Consider the following 12,603-nt stretch of genomic DNA (forward strand, 5'->3'; position numbering starts at 1 on the left):
ATTCCAACAATGCCAGCAGGGAGCGGGCCTAAGCTGCAGTTGGACTTCCTTAGTGCTGCTGAGGAGGTGGGAGAGGCTCATGTGCAGAATGTACACATGCACATGTAAAAATTCAGACACATTTTAATATACTAATGATCACCAATGGCTCTACAGTCCATCTTGAATAATGCAGGGGTTAGGGGCACTGACCCCGTGCAGTTGAAAATCCATGTATAACTTTTGACTCCCCCCAAACTTAACTACTAATAGCCTACTGTTGACTGGAAGCCTATCAATAACAAACAATTGACATATATTTTATATGTTATATGTGTTATATACTGTATTCTTTCAATAAAGTAAGCTAGAGAAAATGTTAAGAAAATCATGAGAAAATACATGTACAATATTTATTGAACAACAAAATTCATGTATGAGTAAACTTGTGCAGTTCAAACCCGTGTTGCTCAAGGGTTAATTGCAATTAAAGCACACCTATGTCAAAGCAAATACTTATCTTTGTGAAGTTGTGTATGAAGAGCCTAATGCGAGCATTTGCTAGTTGTTTTTCCCTTTGAGACGCGAGTGCTGTCCAAACTATTCCATGTTTTCATGTTAGTTTCCCAGGTATGCTCTCTGACTGAAAGCACATGTTCACAAGGAGCCCAGGGCCGCGAGTCCTTTCAGAGGACGATCCCTCTGGTGGTGCTGGTCCTGATCTCAGTGAGCCATGAAACAGACGCGTTTCTTTTTGGGGAAAAAATCCACCCTTTGAGCATTACTGTTGCTTTTCTGAGAAGGCTAAAAAGGGCTAATTCCCATGTAACCTTGATATTTGGGGGGCTAGCAATCTGAATCCATGCCAGCAAGCCCAGTGTACATTCTTGATAACCTATAATTAAGTCACTACCTCTTTCCCAGAAACTGGTCTTGTAGAACCTGCTACAGAGGCCATAAAATTGTGAAGAGTGCACTGCCCTGGAGTGGAGTTATTAATGCTGGTGCCAGGCCAAACCATCAGATATGGCCTGGAGACCCCCAACACCTGGGGGTCTTCTTGAAAACCCCGCAAAAAGGACTGGAAGCATAATCCATATTTGTGGGACAAAGACCCCAGAAAGATATAAAAGAGAAGTCCCTGCATGTTACTTTACTCAGATTTGGAAAGTTATTCCCTGAGTCCATTGGCATAAATAAACTGTGTCACTTCTTGTCTCTAAAAGCATCGCTTGGTTTTTCTCTGGTCTTTTGCAACAATGTAACTCACAAAAGTGTCATTTTAGCAAAACTATACAGTCATTCCCTCCTTAACAACAGCAACATGTTCTGAGAAATGCGTTCTTGGGCAATTTCAATGATGTTCAAACATCACAGGGTGCCCAATATAGACCTAGATGGTACAGCTCACTACCCACCGAGGCTACGTGGTATAGCCCAGTGGTTGGCAAACTGCAGCTCACGAGCCACATGCAGCTCTTTGGCCCCTTGAGTATGGCTCTTCCACAAAATACCGACTTCTGTGCATGGGCCACGAAGTTTCAGTCGTACTGTACATGCCTGCCCGCACATGGTATTTTGTGGAAGAGCCACACTCAAGGGGCCAAAGAGCCACATGTGGCTTGCGAGCCGCAGTTTGCCGACCACTTGTATAGCCTATTGCTCCTAGGCTAGACATCTGTATAGCATGTTACTGTACTGAATATTATAGGCAATTACAACACAATGGTAAGTATTTGGGTATCTAAACATAGAAAAGGTGCAGTAAAAATACGCTGTAATAGCGGTTCTCAACCTGTGGGTCGTGAACAATGAAAATATATCCTGCATATCAGTTATTTACATTACGATTCATAACTGTAACAAAATTACAGTTATGAAGTAGCATCAAAAATAATTTTATGTTGGGGGGTCACCACAACATGAGGAACTATATTAAAGGGTCGCAGCATTAGGAAGGTTGAGAACCACTGGCTATGATAAAAAGATAGTACACCTGCATGGGGCACTTATAGATGGAGCTTGCAGGACTGGAAGTTGCTCTGGATGAGTCTGTGAGTGAGTGGTGAGTGAATGGGAAGGCCTACGACATTACTGTAGCTGTAGACTTGTAAAACAACACAAGATTAAATCAAGCACAAGCGATAATGATGCAATCAAGAAACATGGTACACTCGAGAGGTATGAGGCTGCTGCTGCCCACATAACACAGCATACTGTTTTACAGCAAACTTTCTTTTTATAAGTAGAAAGAGTACACACTAAAATACTAATAAAAGGCATAGTATAGTAAATACACAAAGCAGTAATATACTCGTTTATTATCATTACCAAGTAGTATGGACTGCACATAACTGCATGTGCTGCACCCTACACGGCTGGCAGCAGTGGTGTGCTTACCCGCATCACCAGACATGTGAGTGAGGCGTTAAGCTCTGACGTCACTAGGCAATAGGAAATTTCCAGCTCCATTAAAATCTTAAGAAACCACTGCTGTGTGTGTGGTCCCTCGTGGACAGAAACGTCAGTTATGCGACTCATGGCTGTACTGAGACCAACAGCAAAGCCATGGCCGTGGTCTCGGTAATGGAGCACTCAGTGCCCGCTGGGCCGGCTATGACTGCTGTTTACTCAACACCTTTGCCCAGAGCTCCAGGTAGCGGGCAGCTGTCACTGAATTGATTCCTCACTGCTCTGGAGAAGGAGCAATATGGACATGTACGCTGCGCTGCTCGACAGGAGGAGGAAAGGCAGCGTGGGAGAGATGTATATAACGTGGTCCATTGTTGACTAAACATCGCTAAGTGGCATGTGACTAAAAGCTTCTGCTAATCCCAGTAACATTTCAAATGTTTGCAATTAAAGCCACTAGCAGTTCTCATAGCCAGTGAAATGATGTGCCAAGCAAGAGTTAGCTAAGAAATGAGTTATTTAAGGGTTTTATTAAATGAGTAAAGAGCTTTCAACCTAGAAGTTGGAAAGGGCTCCCTGGTATCTGTTGACTTTCACTGAGGAAACTTTCTTCATTTCTCCTGAGTTCAGGGAGTTGATGTGATTAAACTAAATGATGCTACAGATATTATTTTGCAGTATTTTAAACATACATAGAAAGCAATACTTTTCTATTAGATATTGCTTATTTGCTAATCAATGTATTTGACTCTCAAGCATTTAAAAAGACAAATTTAAAGTTTTAGTTGCAAAAACAAATATGACTTTTTTTTCACTCTTCCGGTGCATTTTCTTTCCCAGTGAGGAAAAGTCATTCTCTCTCTCTCTCTGTGTGTGTGTGTGTGTGTGTGTGTGTGTGTGTGAGAGAGAGAGAGAGAGAGAGTGAGAGAGAGAGAGAGAGAGAGAAACATCTGTGCACCACTGGGATTTAAGGCAGACACTGCAGGATTCTGTAAGATCGGGGAAACTATACTTTCAGAATCCACAAGTTAGTGATTCTTCCAGTTTATCGTTTATCTCTATTTGCAGGCAGAAGTCTTTGGAATTTTCTCACCAGCTTAGATGCAGGAGCAGTTTTGCAAGAGCTATGAGGTTTCTTACTGTCTGATACAGGCATCTTCATGACTCAGAATCATTTTGGACCTCCTACCTTGAAATCTGTGTAAACTATTTAAATCTCAGAATTGAATTGATTTTGTGATGCTGTGGATGATTTCATACATGTAATAGGATGGTACAGGTTTCTGTGCTTGAAGAATCACTTGCTTTTTAAATTGTTGCTATTGTTCTGGATTTAATATCTTATTTGGATGTTAATAGTCTTCTCTCCCTTGTTCAGAGGCTTTTGCCAAATTAAATATGTGAACAGCAATGACTTCCTATCACAAAAGTGGCCAAGACATTGCCTGTGCCTAGCTTGTTTCAGTTGTATTTCCCTGTAGCTATTTCCTGCTGGCTTGTCAGCATTTACTGCCTTCTACTGGACCCTGGTCAACCAACCACTGCTCACGGGGATTCTCACTGCATCTCCAGCCACAAATATCTCACCGTGTCAAATTGTGGTGTCTGTCTCCCCAGGGTGTTTCTTTCATCTCTCTTGGGTACAGTGAAGCTTCCTTATCAAATTCACACCAAGCTCATAGGTTCTTACATCAACTGTGATGTAAATTTGATGGCTATGACCATTATTTCCAAATAACAGCTCTGGCTCCAAGGTTTGTAGCTGAAAGAGGGTTTACCCTCTTGCTATTCCTGGACATTTTTTTTAAAAAATATATTTTATTGATTTTTTACAGAGAGGAAGGGAGAGGGATAGAAAGTTAGAAACATCGATGAGAGAGAAGCATCGATCAGCTGCCTCCTGCACACCCCCCAGTGGGGATGTGCCCGCAACCAAGGTACATGCCCCTGACCAGAATCGAACCGGGGACCCTTCAGTCTGCAGGCTGACGCTCTATCCACTGAGCCAAACCGGTCAGGGCTATTCCTGGACATTTTGATATAAAAAAATGCCACTGGGACAGGGACTGAATATAAAATGAACAGAATGTCCCCGTCTCTCTCCGTTGCTGTTAGGTATATGATAGTGTGACTCTCACAGAACCACACATTGGTGTGCAGTCCATGGGTATATCCAGACACTAGGAGGACCGCCTGGTAGGTAGCAGATGCCATAGGTAACAGGGCAGCTTGGCCAGGGCTGAAATGCAAGATGTTAACAATCTCTAATGTCTGGAGTTGGGGGAGGGGAGCGATAGGGGCTGGCCATTTGCAAACACAAGCAGCTCTGATTCTCCAGCTCATCTCTCCAAGAGCGTGCCCACTAGGCACCCGCGGCTAAGTCAGTTAAAATTCAACAGCATTTAAAGTGCAGTTCCTCAATCAGACTGGCCACCTCTGAAGTGCTCAAGCACCCGCGTGGCTGGTGGCTGCTGTCCTGGCCAGCACAGGTGACAGCGTGCCCACGATTGCCGAGAATGCCCCTGGACAGCACCGCTGCAGGCAGACGTGGGAATCACACAACGGGCCTAATGAACATACAAAGGTGAACCCACTTCTGGAACTGAGAGGTTAAAATGCTGCCACTAAACGGGTCCACATCACCACGAGTGGTCAGTGTAGTGGATAATATTTCCTTTAGGGGAACCACAATGATGGGAAGCCTGGGTTGGGGACGGGTGACATGCGAGCAGCAACACAGGACTACAAATGTGGGCATGGCGTTTGGAGATGTCATGAAGTCTCATAATGGATTCTCAGCTCACCGGGGCAGAATGGGGAGAGCCTGGGCTCAGGTGAAGGGGAGTCGGGAATGGGGGCTGGGCTGGGGAAGGCAGGCATCCCTGAAGAGCAGAAGAGGCCATGTATCTGGGAGATCATTGCTAACGTTTACTGAGCACTTACTCTGGGCAACAGGCAAAAAGCCCAGATCGGAATGTGTCCTTTGATGTTCCAACAGCCCTAAGAGAGAACAAGCAGGGGCCGACTGGAGTCGAAGGGTCTGCAGTCCATGGGTCTATCCAGACACTCGGAAGGCCGCCTGGTTGGTAGCAGATGCCTTCCATCGAGCGCCCTGGGCTGGGAATAGTGAGAGGGGATTCAGGGGAAGCACGGCCTGGCCGGCGGGAGCAGTCTAGGATCCTGCAGGTAGAGTCCGTCAGAAAGCAGGTCCAGAAAGACAAAAAGCTGCCCTGTACTTTGTGCCGATAAAAAATGAGGAAGAGAGACCAGAAGCCTGGGCTTGGGGTGCCTGGGAGCACTTTTTAGTCTTTGAGGATTTTCCTTACTCCCAGACCATTTTTCCATTCCCAGATCATTCAGTGCTGGGTGTCCATGGGGTTTTCTATCATTTTCTCATTCTACATCTTCAAGAAATGTCATTAAAGAAGATGGCTTCATGAGCATTTAGACGGGACAATTCCATTCCTGTATCTCCAACCCAGATCTGCCTCTTGAGTCAGATCTGTGTATTCAGTGGTCTGCCTAGACATTTGGACATAAACCCCATGTGGCCAAACCACCACGATGTTTTGTGTCCTAAGCTCACTTCTCTGGGTTCCCAGCTCAGAATGTCCCTGTGTGCCCCTGCCAGAGTCCCGCGTATCAGCCATGCCTGAACCCGCTCCGGCACTCCCCATCTAAGCAGTCACAGGGCCCTCTTGACTCCATTGTCTATTCTCCTGTGTGTCCTTCCCACCCCCCACAGTCCTGCTACCCTCCTTCCGGCCATCTACCATCACGTCAGCTGAATCCCACAACAGCCCGCTAACTCATCTGACTCATGTCTTGGTCTCCCTCCAAGACCCTCTCCCCATAGGTAGAGCGATGAGGCTGCAAATATGATCATGTAGAACCCCCCCAAAGCTCCCGGCTGCTCTAAGGAAAAAGAATAAACACCCAATAATTTCCCTGCCTGCACCATCTCCCCCCACTCACCCTCACCTTCCAGACCGCTGGGCACTCACTTATCCCAGCCCGGTGCCTCCACATGTGCTGGTCCTGCCACATGTAACACCCTGCTCCCTGTCCCATCTTCTCTGTGATAACCCTTATGTTTCAGGCCTCCTCTAAGACACTGCTCCCCGCAGTATGCCTTCCCACAGTCTCCTGGCATGGGTGGGTGATGCCGCCTGTACCTTCCCCACGGAACTGCTGTGTGCCCGAGCCTGTTCTCAGGGCTGTGTGTTCTCTTAGCCAGGAGGGCCCGGCTGTCCCTTCTGGTATTCCTGGCGCCCAGACTGGCGCCTGCAAGATAAGAGTTATTCAACAAAAATGCAAGAGGTGAATCAATTTACTGGGGAATGCTTGCTCATTGCTCTAATAATAATTTCATTACTTTTTTTTTTGGCTTGGGATAGTGATTTTCTGAAAGAACAGGGTTGCTTACGAGAAGTTTGGTCACAAGTTCTCTTTATTGCTTAAACCGCTTTGCAGTTACCCCACTAGGGACAATGTGTTGCATCAGGGGCTACGCAATGATTACATGTCACTGATGCTGAAAGCAAACCCTCTTCATTTTCTCACCGTTACTCGAAATCACAGCTTTCAGAACATGCCATTTCTAGGTGAGACATCAACAACAGCTAACCATGTGACAAAATAACTGCCTGGTAGAGGTTGTGAAAAGCATTTGCCAAAAACTTCTAGGGCTTTTAAAAGTCGGCACATCTGGGCAACCAGATATAGAGCAGGATTTCAGGAGGCTCAAGCTGACTACATTGTCTCTTTTGATACAGAGAATTATTTTTATATTTAAAAATTGTTGACCTATTCATGTAAATACCAGGCTCTTTTTTCTTGACTGCCAAGAACAGAAAATGCAGCCTCTTCATAAAAGAGTTGTCCATTCCAGGGAGCCCCTGCTTGTGTTTATAATTAAAATGAACACTTTCTAAAAAGTTGCTCTAATTCGATTAAGGGGAAAAAAGCATATCTCACTGCACTTCATGATTTGCTGTGAAATGTTGTCTCTAATTCCCAACACCCAGTGGAAACTGACATTGCTCATTGGCACACGTCAGTTCTGTTTTTCGTGCCCCCGGTCCTCTCCCCACAGGTCTAGGTGTGACTGCAGCAGAGACCACAGGTGAGCTGCGTGGCCTTACCTGTATCACCGCGGCTGCCACACGCACCTGAGTCTCGCTCCCATCCAGGGGGTGGACGTGGGTGATGTGCATGGCGGTGTCGTCTCAGTCACGGTAGAGAGATGGTCTCCTGTCTCCCTCCTCCCCCTGACCAGGGGCATATAAATTCATGTGCATTAAACATACCCATCCTATAGGAAGTGAGTGACACTGCAATAGAACTGAGGTTTCATAGGAAACCTAGTGGTCAAACTACAGTACCATTGCCTTTGTTATCCCTAATATTTTTTAATCACACCATTATGTTTATTCATAGAAATGATTTACAATAACCTAATAGCGATGTTTATTAAGAGCCTCTGGCTACTAATAGGCCACATATTACAAAGATTTTCTGGGTTCCTCTAAGTTCCAAATGGAGGACATGTGGTCTTAGCGGGGTGTTCAGAGTCCACACACACTGGTTCTGCACCCTCAGGTGGGTCCAAACCTCGCTGGGCTGCGGCTGCTTCATCTCCACGTTGGAAAAACCACAGGAGCTAGGCCACGAGACCTCCTGAGATCCTTGCTAAGTCCAAGAAATGCCATAACTATTTTACTCATGGCCAAACAGCTGCCTGTTCTCAGGAGATTTTTCTCTGTACCACTGAAAAGCCACTATTTGAAGTAGAGTATTTCGCATCTATATACATAAATGAATAAATGATATAATAGTGTCTATTAAAATAACGGACAATAAAGTTTCATGGACCATAAAAGTGAATAAGTCAGGGGGATGCAAGTTCCTCGTGTTCCCGATGTTGCCACATCGGCGAATAAACCACGGCACGCGAGCCTGCAGAGAGCCTCGGGTCTGCTGCACGTGTTGTTCTGTCAGTGAACATTTACTGAGCATCAGCTATGTCCCAGGCACCATCTTAGGCACTTGGACTATCTCAGTGAACAAACCAGACGAAGATCCTGCCTGGCGTGGAAGAACTTCATTTCAATAAGATGAGACAGATGAGAAAGAGATGAGCACGATAAACAATTTTTAGAGCATGTTTGAAGGTGATAAGAGAAAAAGAAAACAGTAGAGCAGAGACAGAGAACTGAGGACTTAGGGAAGGAGGTGGCAACTTAAAATCTGGTGGTCCTAGGGCAGTGATGGTGAACCTTTTGAGCTTGGCGTGTCAGCATTTTGAAAAACCCTAACTTAACTCTGGGGCCGTGTCACATATAGAAATTTTTTGATATTTGCAACCATAGTAAAACAAAGATATTTTTGATATTTATTTTATATATTTAAATGCCATTTAACAAAGAAAAATCAACCAAAAAAATGAGTTCGCGTGTCACCTCTGACATGCGTGTCATAGGTTTGCCATCACTGTCCTAGGGTAAGCTTCATTGAGAAGGTGACATCTGAACAGACTGAAAAAGAAGTGAACCATGTGGATGGAGATCTGGGGAAGAGGATTCTGGGAAGAAGGCGTGGCCAATGCCAACCTCTAGGGCTGGATAGCATGGATGGAGAGATGCCACAGAGAGAAAGTTACCAGGAGGTATGGCCAGGGAGTTGAAGCAACTTAGGGGTTGGAGGGCCAGGCATGGAGGGCTTCGTACTGTCCTGGGGACTTGGAATTTTTCTTAAATGTGGAGCCACTGCATGCTCTGAGCAGGGATGATGTGCTCTGATTTACGAGAACTGAGAGGGGCAAATGCAATACAGAGGTTTTAATTTTAAAGAAACACTGAGTTAATTTAAAAAACTTAAGAGCTCATGAATTAGGTTACAATTTGTTCTGAAGTAGGACCAATGCTGCTGTTTCAGCTACTGATCTTTCATTTAGGTCTCTGTACAAATATCACCTCCTCCAGAGGTCCTCCATGATTTCATTTACCTAAAATTATCAGTCTCCCTCTGAGTTTGTCTCTTTAGCTGGCTGCTTTATTTTCTTACACAGTGTTTATCACTCCTTGACAATATATCACATGCTTGTTTAATTATTCCCTGTAGTAGCATGTGAACTCCTCGAAGGTGAGGATTTCACTGTTTTGGTTATCACTTTAGCTCGACACCAATTTGCTGAATGAACCAATGAATGTCCCAGGGGCGTAGGGGAATCCTTGAGCTTTAGTTCACAAACAAAGAGGCCATGAGATTGGGGGATAAACAGTTAAAAATAACCTGTCCATCAAATTATAGATTATGTTCCACCATTGATTTAGCATTTTTATATTTAATGTTTGAACCTCACCCCACTGCTATATAAGTATTCTGGAAAATTTAGAAAATGGGAGAAAAACAATTTATAATTTTATGCTCCTATACACATCACGACGAACATAATTAAAAACTTTTTATTATATAGTTTTCAAAGATAGCCACATTCTCACATGGTCTCAGTACATCCAAGGATAAAATGATTTTCTCTGGTTTCCAAACTTTAACCTAAAGCTCCTTTGGACTCTAAACTTATGGGATTTTTTGTGTAAACCAATTAAAAATTACAAGCCACTGAGTAGCGTATGCTCCCCACTTCTGACATATTGTATTAAGTGAGGAATTCCTGGACTAGCTGCTATAGACACTTGGGATAACACTGCCTCTTCAACCCGAGCTCCCATTTTGCCTGATTTGAATTTATGGCCCGGTTTGGGATTTTAACCTGCTGAGAAAAATATCAAGAATCTGAGGAGCTCTAGCAGAGAAATAAAACCTCATTAATTCCGAGTTCACCCTGCTGCCCCCAAAGTGACAAATTTCAAATCACTACAGTGTATTTTGATCCTTTCTATGAACAAATGGGTTATTGCTAAGCAAAATCAATAATGCGCAGGAAGCTGGAAGAGAAAAGCTCATCTACCAAAGTTAAACTGCTTTCTACCACGTTAGCACAAAACAACGTGACGGCAGCGTGAGGCGGGGGGCCGTGCAGCTGCGCTCGGCGGCCCGGCTGACCCCGGAGTGAAAAATCAGTGGGCAGCTGTCAGGGACCACACATCTCTGGTGGACACCATTCTGCTGCCAGGCGACTAGAGTCACATTGGCTAACACAAGAGGTGGTGCATAATGAGGAACTGCCAGCCAGGCATATGGAATGGCTTCTCCAAATCTAGGAAATTTATCTTTGAAGTGAACAATTTAATATACGATTAAGGTCTCTTTGCCACTTGCTGTTCACTCAGGGTGGGCAATAATTTAATTTGTTTTACCCATAAGAATCCCAGATACAGTGAGGTGAATGATGTCATCGAAAGAAAAGAATGAATCACAGGAAAGCAACCCATTTGGAGGCTGAGGGGAGGCAGGTTGGAGGCGTAGAAAGACATTAAACCAGGCCTCAGGGGGCTGGACTCTCCTCAGCCACTGACATTGGCAAGACCATTTTTTTCTCTTTCTTTTAATCTTTATTATAGAAAGTATTACATAGGTCCTCCTTTCCCCCCTATTAACCTCTTCCAGCCCACTCCTATCCCAGACCCTCACCACCCCGCTGTCTGTGTCCACGGGTTATACTGTATTCATGTAAGTTCTTTGGTTGATATCTTCCAACCCATCCTCCCCTGCCTTCCCTCTGAAGTTCATCAGTCTGTTCATGCTTCTGGGGCTCTGGGTCTATTTTTGACCATAAATTTATTTGGTTCATTAGATTCCACATCTGAGTGAGATTATGTGATACTTATCTCTCTCTGACTGGCTTATTTTGCTCAGCATAATACTCTCCGGGTCCATCCATGCTGTTGCAAATGGTAAGAGTTCTTTCTTTTTTAAAGCAGTGTCATATTCCATTGTGTAGATGTGCCACAGTTTTCTAATCCACTCATCTGCTGATGGGCACTTAGGCTGTTTCCAAGTCTTAGCAATTATAAATTGTGCTGCTATGAACATAGGGGTGCGATATCACCTCACACCTGTCAGAATGGCTATCATCAACAAATCAACCAACGGCAAGTGTTGGTGAGGTGTAGAGAAAAGGAAACCCTAATATAATGTTGACAGCAATGCAGATTGGTGCAGCCACTGTGGAGTTTCCTCAAGAATTAAAAACGGAACTCCCATTTGACCCAATCATCCCACTTCTAGGACTGTATCCTAAGAAATCAGAAATGCTCATTGGTAAGACCACTGTGAGAGATCTCTGCACCTCATATAAAAGGGGACAATGATGTTCCCTCCTAACTCCTGGGCCTGCTGACCTAGGGTAAGGCATGTAAAGAGTTTTAAAAAATGTCAATAATGATAATAATGATGAGACTAATACTGATAATGGTATGGTAACAATTTCTTGAGAATTTATGGAATGATAGCTACGATTCTAACTTTACATGTTGTTATGGACTGAATTGTGTCACAGCCCCACCCAAGAATCATATATTTTTTAAAATTTTCTTTTTAATATATTTTTATTTATTTCAGAGAGGAAGGGAGAAAGAGAGAGAGATAGAAACATCAATGATGACAGGGAATCATTGATTGGCTGCCTCTTGCAAGCCCCCTACTGGGGATCAAGCCAGCAACCCAAGCATGTGCCCTTGACCAGGCTGAACCTGGGACCCTTCAGTCTGCAGGCCGATGCTTTATCCACTGAGCCTGGCCTGCACCCTCTCGCAGTCTGGGACCGCTTGGGGGATGTCTGCCTGCCGGCTTAGGGGATCGGGCCTAAGCCAGCAGGCAGACATCCCTCTCGCAGTCTGGGGCTCTTGCATTCTGGGACCCCTTGCTCCTTACTGCCTGCCGGCAGTGGAGGTGGGAGAGGCTCCCACCACTGCCGCTGCGCTGGCCAGCCATGAGCCTGGCTTGTGGCCGAGCAGCGCTCCCCCTGTGGGAGTGCATGGGCCACCAGGGGGCGCAGCTCCTGCATTGAGCATCTTCCCCCTGGTGGTCAGTGCATGTCATAGCAACCAGTTGTTCCACCAGTATTTCAGGCTGTTTGGTCAATTTGCATATTAGAGTTTTATTACATAGGATCCCCTACCATCTCTCCTAGGGAGTGAATATGAAGAAAGGAGTTTGGAATGAAGCATGAAGACTTAAGGTCGGTTTGAGAAAGGCTTTGGGGTTTTGTACAGAAAGCAAGACATTGGGGAAAAGTGACAAAATTAG

The 12,603-nt window shown here is 44.8% G+C and overlaps 1 protein-coding gene across 6 annotated transcripts in view; it reads right to left on the bottom strand.

Moving 5' to 3' along the window:
* The window catches only part of PHACTR1 (phosphatase and actin regulator 1), a 500,267-nt gene that overhangs the window by 86,941 nt on the left and 400,723 nt on the right, over window positions 1-12,603 (bottom strand). The gene's annotated exons all lie outside the window — the stretch shown is intronic.

Source organism: Myotis davidii, unplaced genomic scaffold (genome assembly GCF_000327345.1).
Source record: "Myotis davidii unplaced genomic scaffold, ASM32734v1 scaffold62, whole genome shotgun sequence".
Lineage (NCBI taxonomy): Eukaryota > Metazoa > Chordata > Mammalia > Chiroptera > Vespertilionidae > Myotis > Myotis davidii.